This window comes from Passer montanus, unplaced genomic scaffold (assembly GCF_014805655.1).
Source record: "Passer montanus isolate IOZ18808 unplaced genomic scaffold, ASM1480565v1 scaffold28, whole genome shotgun sequence".
Taxonomy (NCBI): Eukaryota; Metazoa; Chordata; class Aves; order Passeriformes; family Passeridae; genus Passer; species Passer montanus.
The window spans coordinates 6,413,312-6,431,039 of NW_024367483.1; the positions used below are offsets into that span (position 1 = coordinate 6,413,312).

Sequence of the window (17,728 nt, forward strand, 5' to 3'; positions counted from 1 at the left end):
AAAAAGCATGGCAGATGTTCTTTAAACTCTAGGGAAGGCTCCGTGAGCCTCTACCAGGAAATTTGTGCTTGCACCCTGTCACTTGGAAGGAAAGGAGACTTTTTGCTGTCCTAAAGACAGCACACACAAGGTTAAGGGTGCTTGATGTGAGGAAATATAGGGAAATAAGGAATATAAGGAATTAAGACTGTCACAGAATTTCAGGTCTTGATTTTGGGGGAGGGTGGGTATATACAATGGAATGCTAAAATTTATGTGTATTCAAACTTGTTACTCAGGCAAAGCAAAGGCTCTAAAAAAATTTATCCTCTATCAAAATTCTCTACTTTACACTGCGTATTAATACTGTGGATTCAACTAAAATTTTCTGTCATTATAGTTTAATGAGCTTTAATGGTTTGGGATCCTGTTAAATTTGAGCACAGTTTCTCTCCTGTCTCAGGTCTGGGAAGTTTAAATCTGTTAAGCCATGTCTGTCATACATTACAAGGAATGCAAGGGAAGGCTACTTGCAAGACAATTTCAATAACAGGCCTTTGGTTTTACAATTCACTGACAAATTTGAAGATATGCACTGCTTAAGCCACACTGAAGGACTGCATTGTGCTTTTAATCCTTTGTTATTAACTGGTTGCTGTTTCTGGTAGCCATCATCTGTTTGTATTCCAGTGTTGGAAAGATCCTTATTTATCTATTGTGAAGTTTTCATGTGGTTTGGAGTGTGATTAATTTTGTTCTGTGCTGGAATATTACCTGAGGTTCTGTGTATTTGTTAGAGATAACTTGTTCTGTGCTTCTCAGTGATGAATTCAGCAAAAGTGATTTTTACGAGGGTCTTTTGCAGAAACTGGAAATGAGATTGCAATTCCTCCATCCCTAAACCTTCCAGAAGCTCGACTCCCCCATTTTCAGTAAATGAGACTGTATAGAGACACAATATAGACAAAGTTGATGCAGTTAATATTTTTCAGAGAGAGAAGGAGAGTGATGAGGTTGTTCTAGGAGAGAAAGGAAATGGAAAACAAATGCGGAGTTCTTAAATTGTCTTTTTTTTTTTTTTCTCCAAATACAAAATTCATTCTTCAAGGCTCCTCCAAGTAAAGATTTGAATAGAAAAAGTACCCCAGTCCAAGGTAGCACCTAAAGATACTAGGTATATCAAACATTTGATGATAAGGATTCTGAAAAGCCTTCTTATGTCTTATTCTAATGCAGGACAGATGTTTACACACCCCTGTAAAGTTCAGTTTCTTGTAAAGCAGGCACTAGCAATACTCCTACATGAAGTAATGAAAATTAATGTTGAATATTTTATGAAATGTACTCTGAAGAGATTGCATATATTATTTTTATTTAGTTGGGATTTAAAAAAAAATTAAAAAATCAGTCCCTGAAAATACTACAACAACAATGACAAGACAGAAAAAAAAGTTTTGTTGTAGTGGCAGAAATCTGCCTGATAGCTGAATTTCACACTTTGAAATGCTGTAATTTTGACAGAAGAACAAAGACAGGTATTGGAAATGAAGTGTTTTTTTCCTGGTCAGACAGTTTTAAGTAAAGCTTGAGTAGCAGAAGGTTGTTTGAGTGATACACCTTGCAGAAACAAGCCATAAGAACTATATTAATACCAAGATGTTTAACTCTTCTACTGTAACAATGTGTCTGTGCAACATATTTCCATTTAAAGTGGCAGAATAAGTTTATGGGCTGCATAAAATCCAGTATTATCTCTTTTGCAAACTTTCAGAACAGCTTATCTGTGCTCATTGGCAACATTTGCAAACATCTAGAGATGACAGATATGGATTGGGGGAAGCAGGGCTAGGTAAGAGGTTGAAGGAGAGGAAAGGTGAGTGAGGAAGAGCTGCTTGAATTTGGAAAGGTGGTTGTTTCTGAAAGCCTGGTGTGAAGTGGTCCATGTGCCTCTTCTGTGCTCCATCTGCCTGTATTCCAAGTGTGCCACCACAGACCTCCAGAAGTTTTGTTGAATGCACTGTCCAGCATCACAGACCCTAACTCTAACAACACACACCTGCTCATGGTTTGACCTCTCTGAGCCACTGCCCTCTCAGATCCTCCCACCAGCTGCTTCCAATAGCTGTAATTTGGATCCACACCTGTGAGGTCTGACTTGTTTGATATCAGCTGGTCTTCCACTGCTGCCTCTCTTTATCCAGCGTTTGCAGCCCTTCCCTTCTCACCTCTTGCAGTTCACAGGAGCCGCTGGGGCTTGTGTTGTGCTTTTTTTCCATCCTCTTTTGTCTCTGGAGGAGGGGAAGGCTGGAGTAGCAGAGGTTGGAAGGTAAGTAGTGAAACAAAGGAGGAGGGAATTGAGAAGGAAATTTGAGAGTCTGTCAGTGAAAAATAGCAACAATAATAGCAATGCCTTATTGCATTTTATTTATTCTTTGAACGCTATTCACTGAAGAATAAATGCAAATTTCCAGATTTTGTTTATCTTGGTAGCACATTTGTTTCAGAAATTATTTAGGAGGTAGCTGAAATGAGTATTACTTAATTGCAACATGTTTGCCATGGGGAAGGGTGAAAACAGAGTTACAACCAGACAAGCTTTTCTTATAGTGTACTTTTGTGTTGTGTGGGGTTTTTTTAGGGTAAGCATTGCAGTCTTTCTTTTTACCTTGTCAATCACACATAATTAGTACTTTCTGTGCAGAGAGAGTTTTCACTGTCATGCAGATTGATTGGGAAAAGGCACGTTCTCTAAGGCCTCAGTTGTTCTGATGAATTAAATAGTCTTGCTATTCAAGTTAGCAAGAGCAGACTGTGACACATATTACATATGTATACTTTCTGCAGTGTTTGCAAGGCTACTTTGACTTTCATGGGATTTGGATCTGACTCGTAATGCCTGCTATCATAAACACAAGTGATCCCTTATAATAAAACATTTGGCAGTATTTACCATCAGTAATGCCTCTTTGCAGGATCTATGCTATTTTCTGCCTTCTGCAGGCTATCACTCTAAATTTGTATTTAATTGGCACCTACGCCCTCCTGGAACTGGCATCCCACCTTGTCTGTGGGCTAAGTGCCATGCTGACAGATGGACATCAGTGCTGGTATGCTCCAGCCAGTTTTCACATTGCCTGTGCGTCTGAGTGGCTACGTTTTCCTTAGCAGATAGCAAATTTGAAAATCCTGAAAGGACTTTCAGGCTGAGGGAGGAAGGATGCACCAGTGCTTTCCAGCTCCGTGGTGGGAGACTAGGAAAATATATTGCAGTAGTATGAAGCAGATATTAGCTATGGTTAGGCAGGGCTGCTGTTCAGAGGGAGGATTATCTTCATCTCCACCCTCAATTAGCTCTCCACAGGGCTCGCTCTGACTTTTCAGTGACATTATTTCCATGGCTAAGCCAAGTTTCTTGTGGAATACCTCTGCTGAATACAGAAATCCGATCTGTCCTGTGTCCCGTATAGGAGCTTGTCTATTACTTCTGCTCAATAGAAGCTTTATAAAGACAGCTTTGCAAAAGAGCATCATTCAAATGCCTATTTAACTCCTCAGTGAAGAAGGTAAGATGTTCCAGAAAAGAAAAAGAAAAGAAATCAGTAATTATTCTGTTTTATTATTCTTCAGCATTTAATACACATTTCAATACTTCCTGTTCAGTGTTTCTTTTCCTTTCTTCAGGCAATTAGCTGCCAAGACATAAACATAATAAAAGCTAAACTGTACAAGAGAGGGGTTTTCAGCCTTTTGCTAATGCAAGCACAGACTTTAAATCTCAACCTGAATGCTCTTTACAGATTGACAAGGGGCGCGTTATTCCAAGTCATTCGGTATTATGTGTGAAGAGTGCCCCAGCTGTGTCACTGCTGAGGTTAAAAGGTGTTAGTGCTTGCTTCTTTTAAATGAGCATAGTAAATGAAAGTGAACAATTAAGTAAGAAATTTGGCTTGCTATCTCTGCATGCTGCGTTTTATTGTGGTGTTGCCAGCTTCTCTGAATGAAAATACAAGAGCAAATTAAACAGCTTTATGAACTCGCAGGAGGAGCAGTTGTTCTAGTGGCTTTCATACAAATATCTAATTAATTCTTGAAGTAACCCAAATTGTTCTTTTGTGATCTGTGAATGGGAATTTGTGAGGAACCTGTGCAGATGAAACTAAGTGAAAGGAGAGCTGGGATTTAATGATTAGCTGGCAGTTTGCACTTGCTGGGTCCAGAAAATTTTAGTTATCTTTCTCATTAATATTGCATTACGAAGTTAATGAAACATTTGGGTGAATATGTTATAAGTAATAAGGCATTAATGTTATTTTTCGATCAGTCACTTATGCTAATGGACATCTGTCATTTTTTAACCAGTGTTGATTTGAATTATTTGGGCAAATGTTAAAATAAAGGTATGATGCACTTAAACCCCAAAATGTAACAAAAAACCTACATTTGGCTAGTAGTAATGGACTTGAAATATTTTATTAAAGGAAAGACAGTGTTACTTTAGAAGAAGTGTTGGCAGCTCTATAACTCTTGTTTGCTTCTTTCCAATGTTTTAGCCTCAGTTTAAATTTTTTTTGTTTCATGTCAATCCTGCATGAAATAAAAAAATCCTTTAAAAAATTACATAAAATATTCATTATCAATAGCCATAACATCTTCAGAGCATGTCTTCAAGTTATTGAATTATCAGAAATTATTAAAAAACTACTTACTGTAGTATTCCTATTCACTGCACCACTGCAGTGTCTGATTCCCCTGGAGACAACTGAATTAATGTGGTGTCAAGCAACAGCACCTTCATAGGTAATATTAATCCAAATTCTCCTTTTTTTGTAAGCATATTAGGTATGGGTAGTTGTAAGCATTTATGCCACAGAAGTGCTGTGTTGCATATTTAAAAGTCTAAGTTAACTCATTTTAGATAGCAGGTCTCTCTCTCTACATCCTTTGGAACACGGCACTCCATGAATTATACGTGTACACTTTCTTTAGCAGGTCTTTTTATAGTGGACAGTGAAGTCAGACAATAGGCAAAATGTAAACAGCAGAAAAAAAAGCTCGGCCAGGGTGCATCAAAGCATCTTGTAATGTGCTAGCAGCCATAGGTGTGAAATAACTCCTGTGCATCTCCAGTAGGGACACTGAAAGGAGCTGTGGTTGGAGAAGGGAGAGCTTGCTTTCTTCATCCCCTGTTAAATATGTAATATCATGTGATTGTATTTTCATTTTAACTTGGGAATTTTTTTGAGTAAGAACACAGCCACTCTTTGCATTTGAGCCAGGTTTTACTGATTTAGCATAACTGTATGTTTGAATTTGTTTACTTAGTAGTACTTATTCTTTTTCAAAGTCTGCCTGTGCTTGTATTTGCAAAAACTTTGAAGATTGAATTAAGCTCATAGATTTAAAATAGCCTGATTTAATATACTGTTTTCATAGTGGAGATACAATTTAACTCCATGTTGTGTGTCTTTTTGTTCGCTGAGAAATGTAGAACAGGTTTACACTTCCATAGATCTGCAAAGCCTTATCCATCTGGCCCATAAAATTGAAGTGATTTCTTATCAGCACAAATCTCCCCTCTTTCCCTTTTCTCCTCTCTCCCTCCTCTTTCTGAGGTTTAAAACAAGCCACTAGACTCTTCAATTCTTTTCATTAGCTGTAGCAAAGACATACTTTGCACTTTCAAAAAAACCCTAACAAAACAACAACAAAAATACCACAACAAAACCCAGTCTGGAATAATGATATAAAACAGTATTCAGCCATGATGAACATAAACAAAAAAAGGCATGGTAGGAAAAAAAAGGTATTGAAATCTTTGGGAGATAAAAACTTTTTGTTCCCACTGCATGTGTTGCTCTGGAAAAGGTCCTGATCTGAAGGAAACACCTGAATATTGCCAGAATGCAGTAAAACCCCGAATGAATAAGCTGATGTCCTGTGTGGTGGTCTATAGTAGGATTTTTAAATTTTTTTTATTGATATGGACAGTGTTGATTGCAGCTCTAGCAGATGGGCAATGTCTTGATTTGATCAGAAGCTGTTTTCTGCTCTACTAGATTGTCACTGCTCAGCTGAATTCACACCTCATGTGACCCTGGATCCAACATGTTAAGTAAAGGTAACCTGTAACCACATCTGTAATGGTAGCTCTAAAATTGATTGTTCTCAAACCCTAATTTATAGTAAGTACTTTCACAAGGTCATATGAAGATCATGATTTCCCATATATCTATTTATGATGCATGCATACTTACATCCCAGGGGAGCATTTTATTTAGCGAGAGACTTTCAAACTTAGTTAAAAGGAATATGAGGGCTTAAACTGGAAGGTTCCACAAAGTAAATTTTTTTTCATACAAGAGCAGAATTTTCTTTTTAATCAAGAAACAACTGGTGAGTTTTTATGGCCACCTGCCTGTTGATAGTGTTCCTCTGAAAATAATTTGGAGGTGAAAGAACAAATCTGTGTTTCCTCTCTTGTGTAAACCTGTGATTAAAAGTGTATATGGATAAGCATATTTTATAGATTGACTCCAAGACCTGAAGATGTTGACAGGGGCAGGGACACTTGATGGATCATAATGTCATCCAATTTACTACATTTAAATGTGTGGAAATTTTTCCAAGTTACAGAAGAGAGTGTCCGAAATACGAAATAGTGGAGAGCACTACTTGGCCTTAAATATGCTTATAAGGCATAAACTGTGGTGTAGGGATGTGCATTCACAACTCATAGTGCAGTGAATATAGCTGGCATGTCTAAGTTTCAAAAGAGAGTGTGATCTACTCTCATATAGATAAATTAATAGATATGTCTATTTTATAGATACATAAAATATCTAATATATATATTTAATACAGGTAATAACTCTTTGCAAGATCATTCTTCTAGCAACACATTTGAGTTTCTGTGAGGCTGGAGCAGAGCTGTGTGCTTTGAAACAGTCAATATTAGTTCAGTCAACCCTTGCCAAGCACGGCCATATGTGGTATACCTAATTCTGCGTAACCCCTTCAGCTTTCTGTCACAGTTATTGCTAATGCACTATATTATTTTCCTGGACCCGTGACTTGCCTCTCCCTCCCACAGGGCTGTAAGTGACAGCTCGGTAAAGACACTTAATGCCTTCCCGAGCTGCGTGTCAGCTGTAATGCACTGTTTTGCACCTTTGTTCAGTAATGGTGGTGGTGCTCCATAGCAACGTCGGCTTCCCAGCTGTGCAAAGGTCTGCCATGGGGAGGCCAACTGGGAACTATTAGAGCCTGTGGAAAATCTCCAGGAAGGATGCGAGGTGCAGAGCACACAAAGCGCACAGGGTGGGAGAAGCTCTGCTGCTGCCTGTGCCTGAGCCCCCTAATCACAGCTAAGCCCTCATGAATATGCTCGAGTGTTGCCAACAGCGTGCCTTTTGACAAAATACTCTTTCCTATTGATTGGAGACCAAGGACAAATATTAATTTATAATGTAATCAAAGGGACAGCCACGAGTCGCTACTGTGCATGACAACTGCGAGATTTGAGGGAAAGATTTTATTATGTAAATGAGAGTGTTAATCTGCATACAAAGGGATTTTTGGAATGAATTTAGACCAACTGCTTCTGAAAATCCCTCAGAGGAGGAGAATCCTACCCCCTTTCACTGCCTTTGAAATCTGCCCAGTGTCCCACAGAAATATGCTACTCCTTCAAAGAACAAAAGATAAAATTCAGTGAAAATCTCAAACTGGAGTTCTACCTGATCACCCTAATCAGTGAAATTACAAGATATATTGGTGTTCTAATTAAAGAAACTAACTAATAATAATTAAGATGGAATCAGGCTTGTTGTTCATTATTTGCTCTTTGTGAAGCTGAATAAGATTCATTCACAAATCCATGCTTACCATTCCTGAAAATCTTAAAGTTGCATCTGAAATGTAATAAAATGCTTCATAGTAATTTGAGACCTCAAATAAGTAACTCACTTTAAGTGTTAACACTGAGAATAGCTTTTTTAGTTTTTGGGTTTTTTTGGGGTTTTTTGTGTGTGTTTTGTGGTTGTTTTTTTTTGGGTTTTTTTTTTGTTTGTTTTTTTGGGGTTTTTTTTGGTTTTTTGTTTTTTTTTTTTTTTGTTGTTGTTTTTTGTCGTTGTTTTTTTCTTTACCAGAACTGTTAGCCCTGATTACATGGAAAATTTCTGTGAGCATTGGTATGTGGTATTTTATGATTGCAAAACTGGACAATTTGTGGGATTGTGCTATTCATGCAATTCCCTCCTCTGCCTCCCCCATCAAGATTTGATTTTGCATTACCAGCCCTGATGTCTGAAATCACAAAAACCATGACAGTGGAAACCCTGACATAGAAATGCCATCCACTCCAGAGTAGTCTGTAGCTAGCTTGTGGTGATTATTGGACTCTGCAGATGAAGACTTGAGAATGCCTTCTTAAGTTTAAATTTACATTTGTGGTTTAATTTATTTTATTTCCCGTGGTTTTGTTTATTTTTTAAAATCCGTTTATTTATGCTAACTTTGCTGTTTAATACAGAGAAGCTTAGGTTTTTTCTTCTCTAATTTTATGTTCATCTTAGGTTGCAGCTCATGAGAGATACTGAGAGGAAATAGAGACTGAAGGTGAAATTGCTTTTTTGTTTTTAATCTCAGTAATAATTCATCTATCTGGAAGAATATATGTTGTGATAACAAACTTACGGGATTTTTGTCATGCCCAAGAACTTTTTGTGGTTTTTGGATGCAGTTATTTGCCATGGGAAAGCCAAAAGTAACATAATCAATATCAATCCTTTCCTGCTTCCTTGTCTGCTACTGTGGAGACAGAACAGTGCAGGGACACCTGCTTTCATGTCCCCATTGGTCCTGATGTGAGGTGGCCTCAGTGGGAAATGCTTCAGCCCTCCCTTTGCACTGTAAGCAGCAGGAGGGAGATTGACAAAAACTGTCCGTGGTCCTGACCCACCGTCCTTGAGACTCACCCGCTAAGGGAACACAGTCAAATTTGACTTAAAAGCTGTTGAACAAAGTATTTGAAAAGACACAAATGTAGAAGTTTCCTGCTTCTCACACAGCATTACAAACTGCCAGGAATGGCATTGTGATACCTGTGGGCCCACTAAGCAGCCTGTGCTGGTGTACCCTCCACCATCCACATTGAATTCAGCAACTGAAGGGCTTTTTGTCTATAAGGAGTGCCAAACTAACCAGATATTGATTTGATTCATGGAATCTGATATATCTGTTTAAACAGCATGTTTATGAAATGAAAAGGAATTGCTTTTATAGTATGTGGACCATGTTGGGAGAGGTTGCCATGGCCAAAATTGATTAAAACATCAATTTAATAAGGAAAAAACAATCTATACAAAATATAATTAAAGATATAGATTTGACCTCCTCAGCCAGGAACTGCTACAAGTTGGGTAGTCACCAGAGAAGCAGTTCTTTGTACCTGAACTGCTGTTTTCCTTCCATTTCCCCATTGACTGATCTGCTCAGTACTAAGCCAGAGAAAAATCGTTTGAAGCATTCTGACTGGTTTATTATTTTTACATATATTTATTTATCTATTTATTTATTTCACCTGTTTCTTCCTTCCTCTTTTGCAGTTCTATAGCTCTTGGTTGACTATGTGGGCCGATGTTATTTCAAGTATTGCCATTAGTTTGCATAGGCATAAAAATGATCCTCCTGAGTTTATCATTTCAGTATCTAGTGGCTTTCTCCACTGCTGTTTATTACCTAGAGTATTTAAAATTTTCACCTGAGTCAAGGGATTATGCTCAGTAGGGATGGTTGTACAGCACAAGGTTAAATGCTTTGCTGAACTGGTAGTCCATTGCCTATATTCACATTTACAATTCTTCCTAGGTTATGAGTGGAAGAACTAACAGCTTTTATTATGTAACCCAATTTCAGAATTCCAGAACAACATTAAATATGCAGGATAATATTTCCTGTTCATGCAAAAGCTTCTGAACCAGAGTTTATCCTCACTTGCATTCGGATATTTTTCATGTTCTCCCTTGACTCTGCATTGTAGTGGAAAAGTTCCTTAGTTCAATGTTTGGCTTGAAGTGGTTAGTGACCTTCTGCACCAGTAGTTTTGTTTTGCAAGGGCTGACATGAATTTTACTTATCTTGACATGTGCAGATTAAGGTGTTCTTTGCTTCATCACCCATGAGAAGTAGCATCCTGAGAGAAGGATATTGTGTCAGCAGTTTTAGGGACATTGGAGGTCTGAGTATCTACATAAATTTTGCTACAATTTTGTTGGGTGTTTTAGAATGCCAGGGTAAGGAAGTAACATGTGAGAGAAAGAAAAAGAAAACCCTTTTTTTTGTGAAAAAGTTTACTTTAGCCACTTTGCAGGTTTCTTTTTTGGTCTAGATATGGTTTCTATAAAGAATATCTGATAGTCTATTTCTTTGTACAGAAACGTATGATAAAGAGAAAATACTCTTCATCAGATTTGAAAAAAAAAACCCAAAAAACACACTAAAGCAATCCAGAATATTGATGTTTAAGAGTTGTGAGCTTGAACACAGGCAGAATTTGAAAGTAAACCTAGTTTTATACACATGTACATATAGAGTGGTTATGTTTTCATTTGAGATGGGAGTTAGGGGAATTTTTTAATACTGCTGTTAAATTTTATCTTGTTTGCCTAAGCTGCTACATAGCAGGGGTTTGTTTTTGGGTTTTTTTTACATTGCGGATAGGATTTTGATATGACCTTATCACTCAGCATAAGGCAATACAGATGGAGAGTGAAGTCACAGATGAGTGACAATGAGGAACCGACTGGGAATGAGCAAAGCCTTCGATATGCAGAGAATGGAGCAGAAAACCATCTGCTTTAGCAGTTTTCTGATGGACTCCCTTGCAGGCTGCGTGTCAGATGTCTTCTGGAAGTGTTGAGAAGAACAGCTTTATTTCCTTCTAGTTTAAGATCGTACTGAAATGCTGACCAGGTGCCCACAGTGGGAAGGAGTCTGCCATCCCAAGTCAGTTATCTTCAGGATAGGCTTGCACTGTTACACTCTAGCAGCTTGACCAAAATGTCAGTGGGGAGCAATGTCTATTTCCAGAGAGTTGTTTCCTCCTAAAACTTGTATTTAAGGTAAGTCACATACCTGAACATGCCTGTATTTCTTTATTGGTGCTAGACACTCAAATTGAGGTTAGTTAAAAGCCACTCTTGCCTGTGCTCAAAGAAAGGTCAGAGATGGAGTTTCAGGATATGCTGTTTTACTTGAAAATTGTATGTGTGGAGTTACTTTTCCAAGATGAGGGTACTGATAAGCATTTGGGTTGTTTTTCTAGTTGTGTTGCTGTTTCTTTTCAAGACAAACTACAGCTGTGAAATGAATTAATGTATTTAGGAAACGGACTCTGCTTCAACAAAAGTAGTTGTGCAATAAACATGACATTTTATTGAAATTAAATGTTTACTGAGGATATATATAAATTGAACTTGCATGCGAAATTTACAATATCTCAGCAATCTGAGGAGTTGAGGCTGGAGCTCACAGATTGGGACTGGCATGTGGAAGGTGAAAGAACTTGTACTTTATTTTCCTATATTCAGAGACTGTTTTCTGACTGCTCTTGAGGGTAAGAGGATAAACTTCATCAGAAAGCAGGGTCAATTTATTTGTAACAGATGTTGGAAGCCCAAGAGTTATAGCCAAGTGAGATTGGTTTTATGCCCTCATCAGCTTGGTTTACTAGCCAGGATTCTTGACATGAAAGTGCATTCTCAATGATCAATTAGCTACTTTGTGTTATTTGTTAATTTGCTCCCAAATGCTAGATCCAAACTGCTTCCTTTGCAGCTGCCACAATCTCCTACTTCCATCTACCACATTCTGTGATATATTCAAAGTATTTTGCAGCTTTGAGTGCACCAAAATGTAGATGCACTGCCAAATTAATGGCATGGAGTATAATATCCAGTGGCACAATGCAAGGATTAAGTACAGGCTCTTTTACTGCAGTTTGTTAGTTAGTAAGAAGATTTCCATCATTTCAAGCATCTCCTCAGCATTAGCCTTCCAGATGTGGCACTGTACTGCTGCAAAGCCATGGGCTGCTTAGTCATTTTAAGCTTAACTGTTTATTGTAGAACAATTGGGTACTGGCTGTACCCCATAGCAGAAGGCTGCTTTTCTTACTATGATTCTGTTCTTTAGTTCATGTTTAATTTTCTTACACCCCATTCTTTCCCTTGTTACTCTCTACTTTTTACATCCCCGAGATGTTTCTGTGCGTGATGGTTGTCCCATTATTCACCCCAAAAAAAAGGCAGTATCTCCAATGCTCCTGGGAAATAAAAGTAAAATCTAAATGCAGGTAATTTCCTGTTTCTCTTTTGCTTTTCCAAGGGAGTACAAATTCTCTACCAGCCTCACTGAGTGAGTTGGAATGCTGAAGGCAAGGGCCAGGCCTCCCTCCATTCTCTTCCCACCTGTGCTGAGGATGGTCCTCAGCTGAGAAGTGACTTTGTAGTGAACCTCACCCTCTGTGCTTTGATGTGTGGGCAGGTCAGGCCTCTATCACATGGTACAAGATTGCTGAAGCAGCCTATTACAGGTGGTTTCATTGCAATAAAAATCAATTTATTTTTACTGCTTTAGACCATCTTCAATTTATCCTTAATCTCTAGCTTTCTTTCTGCATGCTCCACTTTAATTTTCAGATTGTTTTATTTATTGAAATAAGACAAGGTAGTCTGAATGGTTCCAAGGAGAAGGATGAAATTCTGAAAAAGAACTGTAAAGCATGATAAAGAAGGAAAAAAAAAAAAGGAAGAGCTGAACTTACTCCTTATTATTTCTAATGTCATCCTTCTGACACTTGAATACAGCAGCTAATAGATTTAGTTCACATTGGTTCATACAATACATAGAAAACTGTCAATGGGCATGAAAAAAATAGAAGATTGATGGGAAATGTCACCTTAAATTCAATAGGTCAGATTCTCAGCTGGTGTAAAATGAAGCTTTGTGGATTTCCACCTGTTTAAGGTCAGGCTTAATGTATTCACAAATGGCTTTCTTATATTGCCATTTTAGACAGCATGTAACTTTCTACTTGTTTTTTTTTTCTATTTCTTTCTAAATTCATCCTCAATTGATGCACATCTAAAAAGCTATTAAAGATCAGCAGTGAAACAGTGTAAAAATTCAGCTCTAATATTAAATGAATTCTTGGACTTTAAATGAGTTCTTCACATCAAGTTATTGATAATTTTTGAAAAGCCAAAAAAACTTATTATTTTCAGAGCTGTGATTTTACCTCAACTTCATTCATTCAAAGAAATTTTGCACGGAATCTTTGTCTTGTAGTTCTATCTAGGTGACCTCAGGTGTGCCACATGATCCTTAAGTTTTTTGGAAACTGCTCCCCCCATGTTAATTTAAAACAAATTTATGGGTCAAGCTGTTAATACTGTAGATATTTAATTTTTCCCCCCCATGGGACTTTATAATTGGAAATTTGTGGGTTTTTGATATTCAAATGCGCTTGAAACACAAAATATAAAAAGCAGGTAATTTGCCACATTTCATTTAAAAAAATAAAATTAAAGTTATTTTTTGCTTGTAGACTGCAGGGCTGCATCTGTCTCCAAGTGATTACATGTGGAAATGAGAGTGCCCCTTATTTTGCTGAATAAACTAAAGGCTATTGTTTAAATGATCTCTAATGACCTTCTAAATCTTTACTTTAGTAGCCTTCTGCTATGAATAACGACTCTGACCTTCCTGACTTTTCTCAGGGTATGAGGTGCTATCCAATATGCCCAGGACCAGCAGGAGTCTGTCCTTAAAGGAGTCCCACTGAGAGGTTTGATTTGCCCTCACACCCCTTCTCTTCCTTCTGCACTTTAAAGTGGTAACAAGCTCTCTCCTGGAGCATTGACAGTGTAGGATATTCCCCAGCTGGAATACTGGAAATCCTTTCGCAGCACAATATACCAAATTTCGTGACATTTTAAACTGGTCTATCATATATGATGCACTTCCATTAAAAATAATCGTTTAAAATTAGTTTGGATGCTTTACCACATGCAGGTTGCTATTAAATTTTCAGAAATTAGTTTTGTGAGTTACATCCAGTAATATAGCACTTGATACTATGCTCTTATTTGTTAGGGTACATTATTATTAAGTTTCATGGCCTCTGAAGTGAAAAACCTCTTGTATTTAATTATTTTTGAAATGGAATGATAAAGTTTTAATATTAATTTTATGTGGGAAATCCTAGCCATTGCTCATTGGTGCATGCAGCAAGAGTCTCCACAAGGGCCCCCTCAGAGAAGCATTCTTTAGAAAGCATTTAAATGGGTGCTAAATTGTTGGGATTTTCTTGGGTTTTTTGTTTTGCTTTATACAGGTGATGCTATTTGAATTCCCATTAGTGAATTCTTTGTGTATCAGGTGTTCAGACTCAGACTTCCATTGAAAAGCCAACAGCTTTGTGTAATCTGTCTGTAGCAGGGCAGCTACAGGCATATCCTAGGCAAAGAGGTTTTTCAATAATGTCAGATGAGTCCCTGGAGCCCTGCTCTCTGTCATACTATTTGCTGCAAATGCTGACAAAAATGAAGTGAAGCATTTATTTATATTCATATACCTATTATTATGGTAATAGAATGGCTATTGTAGTATAAATAAGAGAATTTAAATATATGGGGTTTAACTTTAAGGCCCTTTTCTATGATTACATCACAAATTTTATTTCCCAAAATGGAAATGGGAACTCAGATGGAGTCAAGAAATAATGTGTTAGTTTCTGCACAAGTAAGAAAGTTAACAGTTGGAAAGATGAGAACAGTTAGACCTTAGGTGAGGCGCTGTACTTAACAGCTTCCTGCATCTATGTAAGTGAAATATATCCAGTAATATCCAACGGGCTCTGTGCCTTCAAAGGATACCTTAGACTGCCAATGTGTTGTGAAGCAGAAAGAGAACACAAGTTTTCTTCATTCCCCAGAGAAAAGTGAGTATCCATTGTGAGCTCCATTTATTGAAGTGCATTATTGCACTCATAAAATGCTTTTTGGTTATTGTTCAGATGGATGGAGGAGAGAGTAATTTAACCCCTAGCTTGCAGAAATACCAACACATTTAGAATCCCTGTTAAAAGTAAACGTTGAAACAAAGTGGCACCTTCACTTGTAAGAGTGTCCAGATTTAATTTTAATTGCCTAGTTGGCTGAAAAAGATGCCTGCTTTATATGCCTCAGGTCAGACCCTGCTGAATGACACCAGTATTTATTTATATATGTAATTGTTATATACTCGTTGGGAACTTAATTTTATATTTCTTTGCAAAATCTGATTATAAAAAATAACAGAGACCATTAACCAGTTATATCACTTGTTTTTGTAAAAAAAATTGACAAAAGTGTGGTTTAGAATTTCTATCCTATTCCTGTGGTGTTGTTCTACTGCTAAATCCTATACAGTCTTGCATATCCATAGAATTAACTCTGCCAAATCTTTTAAATATGGGTAAGTGCTGTGAATATAAGTGGCATTTTAAATACGGGTAAGTTCCTTCCCTTCTTGCCATTCCACTTTCCTACTTGTCCATTATACCAAGAAGGATGAATGAAAACATAGTTGTGATTTGGGGCTACTAAATTTGTTATCCTTTCTTAATGATAGTTTATTTTTTTTCTTCTTGATCCTCTGTTTGGCTGTCATCCACTCTTGGTTACTTTGAGGATTAAGTGGTTGTTGCCTATCTCTCTTTTATGTTTGTCCTAGTTTTCTGCATCTCTAGTGAATAAATATATTGTCACTTTGACAGTTTTGTGTCTTTTGATAGTGAGGTTGTGGGGTTTTTTCTCTCCAGTATATCTTTCTGTGATTTTTATAGTTCTACAACATCCATTGCCTCAGGGTATGTTCAGTAAAATCCTGCAGGAGTTTGTTGAGTCTTTAAGAGGAATCAGCTTGTTAATAATGTTACAGGACTTGGAAAGCAAGAACGTGTGATATTTCTAGGACAGGTTGTTCATCTACTGTGGCATTTTGGCAGGTATATTGATATATATCTTCTTTGAACTCAGAGCTTTTCCATCAGGATGAACTCTGCTTTTCTTGTTCAGTCTCAGTGCTGACAAATGTGGTGTAGGCAGTGCCAGTGTGTGGATATGTACATCTATAAAAACATAGCATTATGCTTTACATCCTAGCCTTCATTTTGGATTTTAGTCTTAAAGTTATTTACAACTTGTATCTCACCTATATTATATAATGTACATATTCTTTAATGTCTTTTACCCTCTTCATTTTAAGTTTCCAGCCAGCAATTGTTCTGTCCCTGATCACAGGTGACTGAAAGAGATGCACCAGTTGGAGTCATCCTACTGGATAATCGGGAAAATACATCTGACTTGGGAAGGAAAAAGGGGGGGAAAAAAGAAAGAACTATTCAGTGGAAAGCAAAAGACTCAGGGGCCTTGTTAATGAGAGAATGAACGGTCATAAGAGAGAATATTTCACTCCTAGGTCACCAGTTCAAATGCAGACTAGCTTAATAGTGTAAGTTGTTACCATCTGACAGCTGTTCCATAATCCATGAGAAATGGGAAAATTGTCAAAATCCAGTTTCTCTGGCTACTAGCTATCCAAATGTGGACATCCTTCAGACAATCACAATTTGCACAGAGATATTAATAATTTGTTTTAGCCTTGCAGAAAATGAAGGGGAGTATTAAAATACCAAATGTAAGGAACACTTGAATTTTCCTGTTCCTTACACATTGCTCTGTGGACAAAGTTGAAGGATATTTGAAAGCCACTGTGAGACAGGGAGAGGTATCACCTCCCCCTCCTATTTGCAGTGTTGACTTACTTGGTAATTGATTAAGGATAGCAAAGAGACAACATTGACCTTTCTATAACTAAGCTATACTGGATGTTTTTAATGACTAAATATGGAGTAAAAAAATTCCACAGTAGTTTTCTAAAGCAGAATAAAAATTTTAAAAAATGATAGGCAAACAGCCTTAATATTTCCTTTGAAATCATAACCTTGAGATGATAATGTCAGTTCCAAGATGTAACTTCCAAAACTCTTAGTTTACATCATTGTGTGTACAAATTAATGTTAAGAACAACATGCTTAAACAGGTGTAATATTTATATAAATGCTGCGATTTTTAGCAGCAAATAACTGATTTTCTTACTTTGCAACATTTCAAATAGTAAGTTAAATGTGTGTCTATATTATAAGTACTATCAACTGACCATAGGAAAATTACATGGGGATTTATAGGCTTAGATTTTCGTAGGCAGAAAATTTCAGTACTTATTTGAAGGCAGTAAAATTCCTGGACTTGATTCTGGAAGGTTAAAAAAACACTTTACCAAAACATCACAAAGGTAAGTCTGGGCTGGAAGTCAAAAAGCATTAGAATGAGATATAATCTTTTATTTTTCCATCAAAAAAACAAATCTGCAAGAATACTGAAGTCACATATTACACAAAGGGGAAAAAACAAACCAAGGAAATACACATATGTCATCAATGTTACAGTTCTGGTCTGTTTTCTGGTGTTTGGTTTGGAAATATAAGATTAAAATTTCTTTGTGAAAGATTATTTTTTAAAATACAAAGTGAAAAATACGGTCGTCTTTTCATGTCATTTTTGTTACCCGTCTTGGAGGATTTGGGAACTTGAGTGTCCATTTCATTCCTCAAACCGTAGCAATATTAAATGGGTTAAAATTTGCT

At 37.1% G+C, this 17,728-nt stretch overlaps 1 protein-coding gene across 1 annotated transcript in view; it reads left to right on the forward strand.

Annotated features, from left to right (window-relative positions):
• Positions 1-2,180: 2,180 nt before the first annotated feature.
• ROBO1 (roundabout guidance receptor 1) overlaps positions 2,181-17,728 on the forward strand; it is a 634,903-nt gene continuing 619,355 nt past the window's right edge. The window contains exon 1 of the mRNA XM_039713255.1: positions 2,181-2,305. The gene's annotated coding sequence lies outside the window, so the exon portion shown is untranslated. The remainder of the gene's footprint in view (positions 2,306-17,728) is intronic.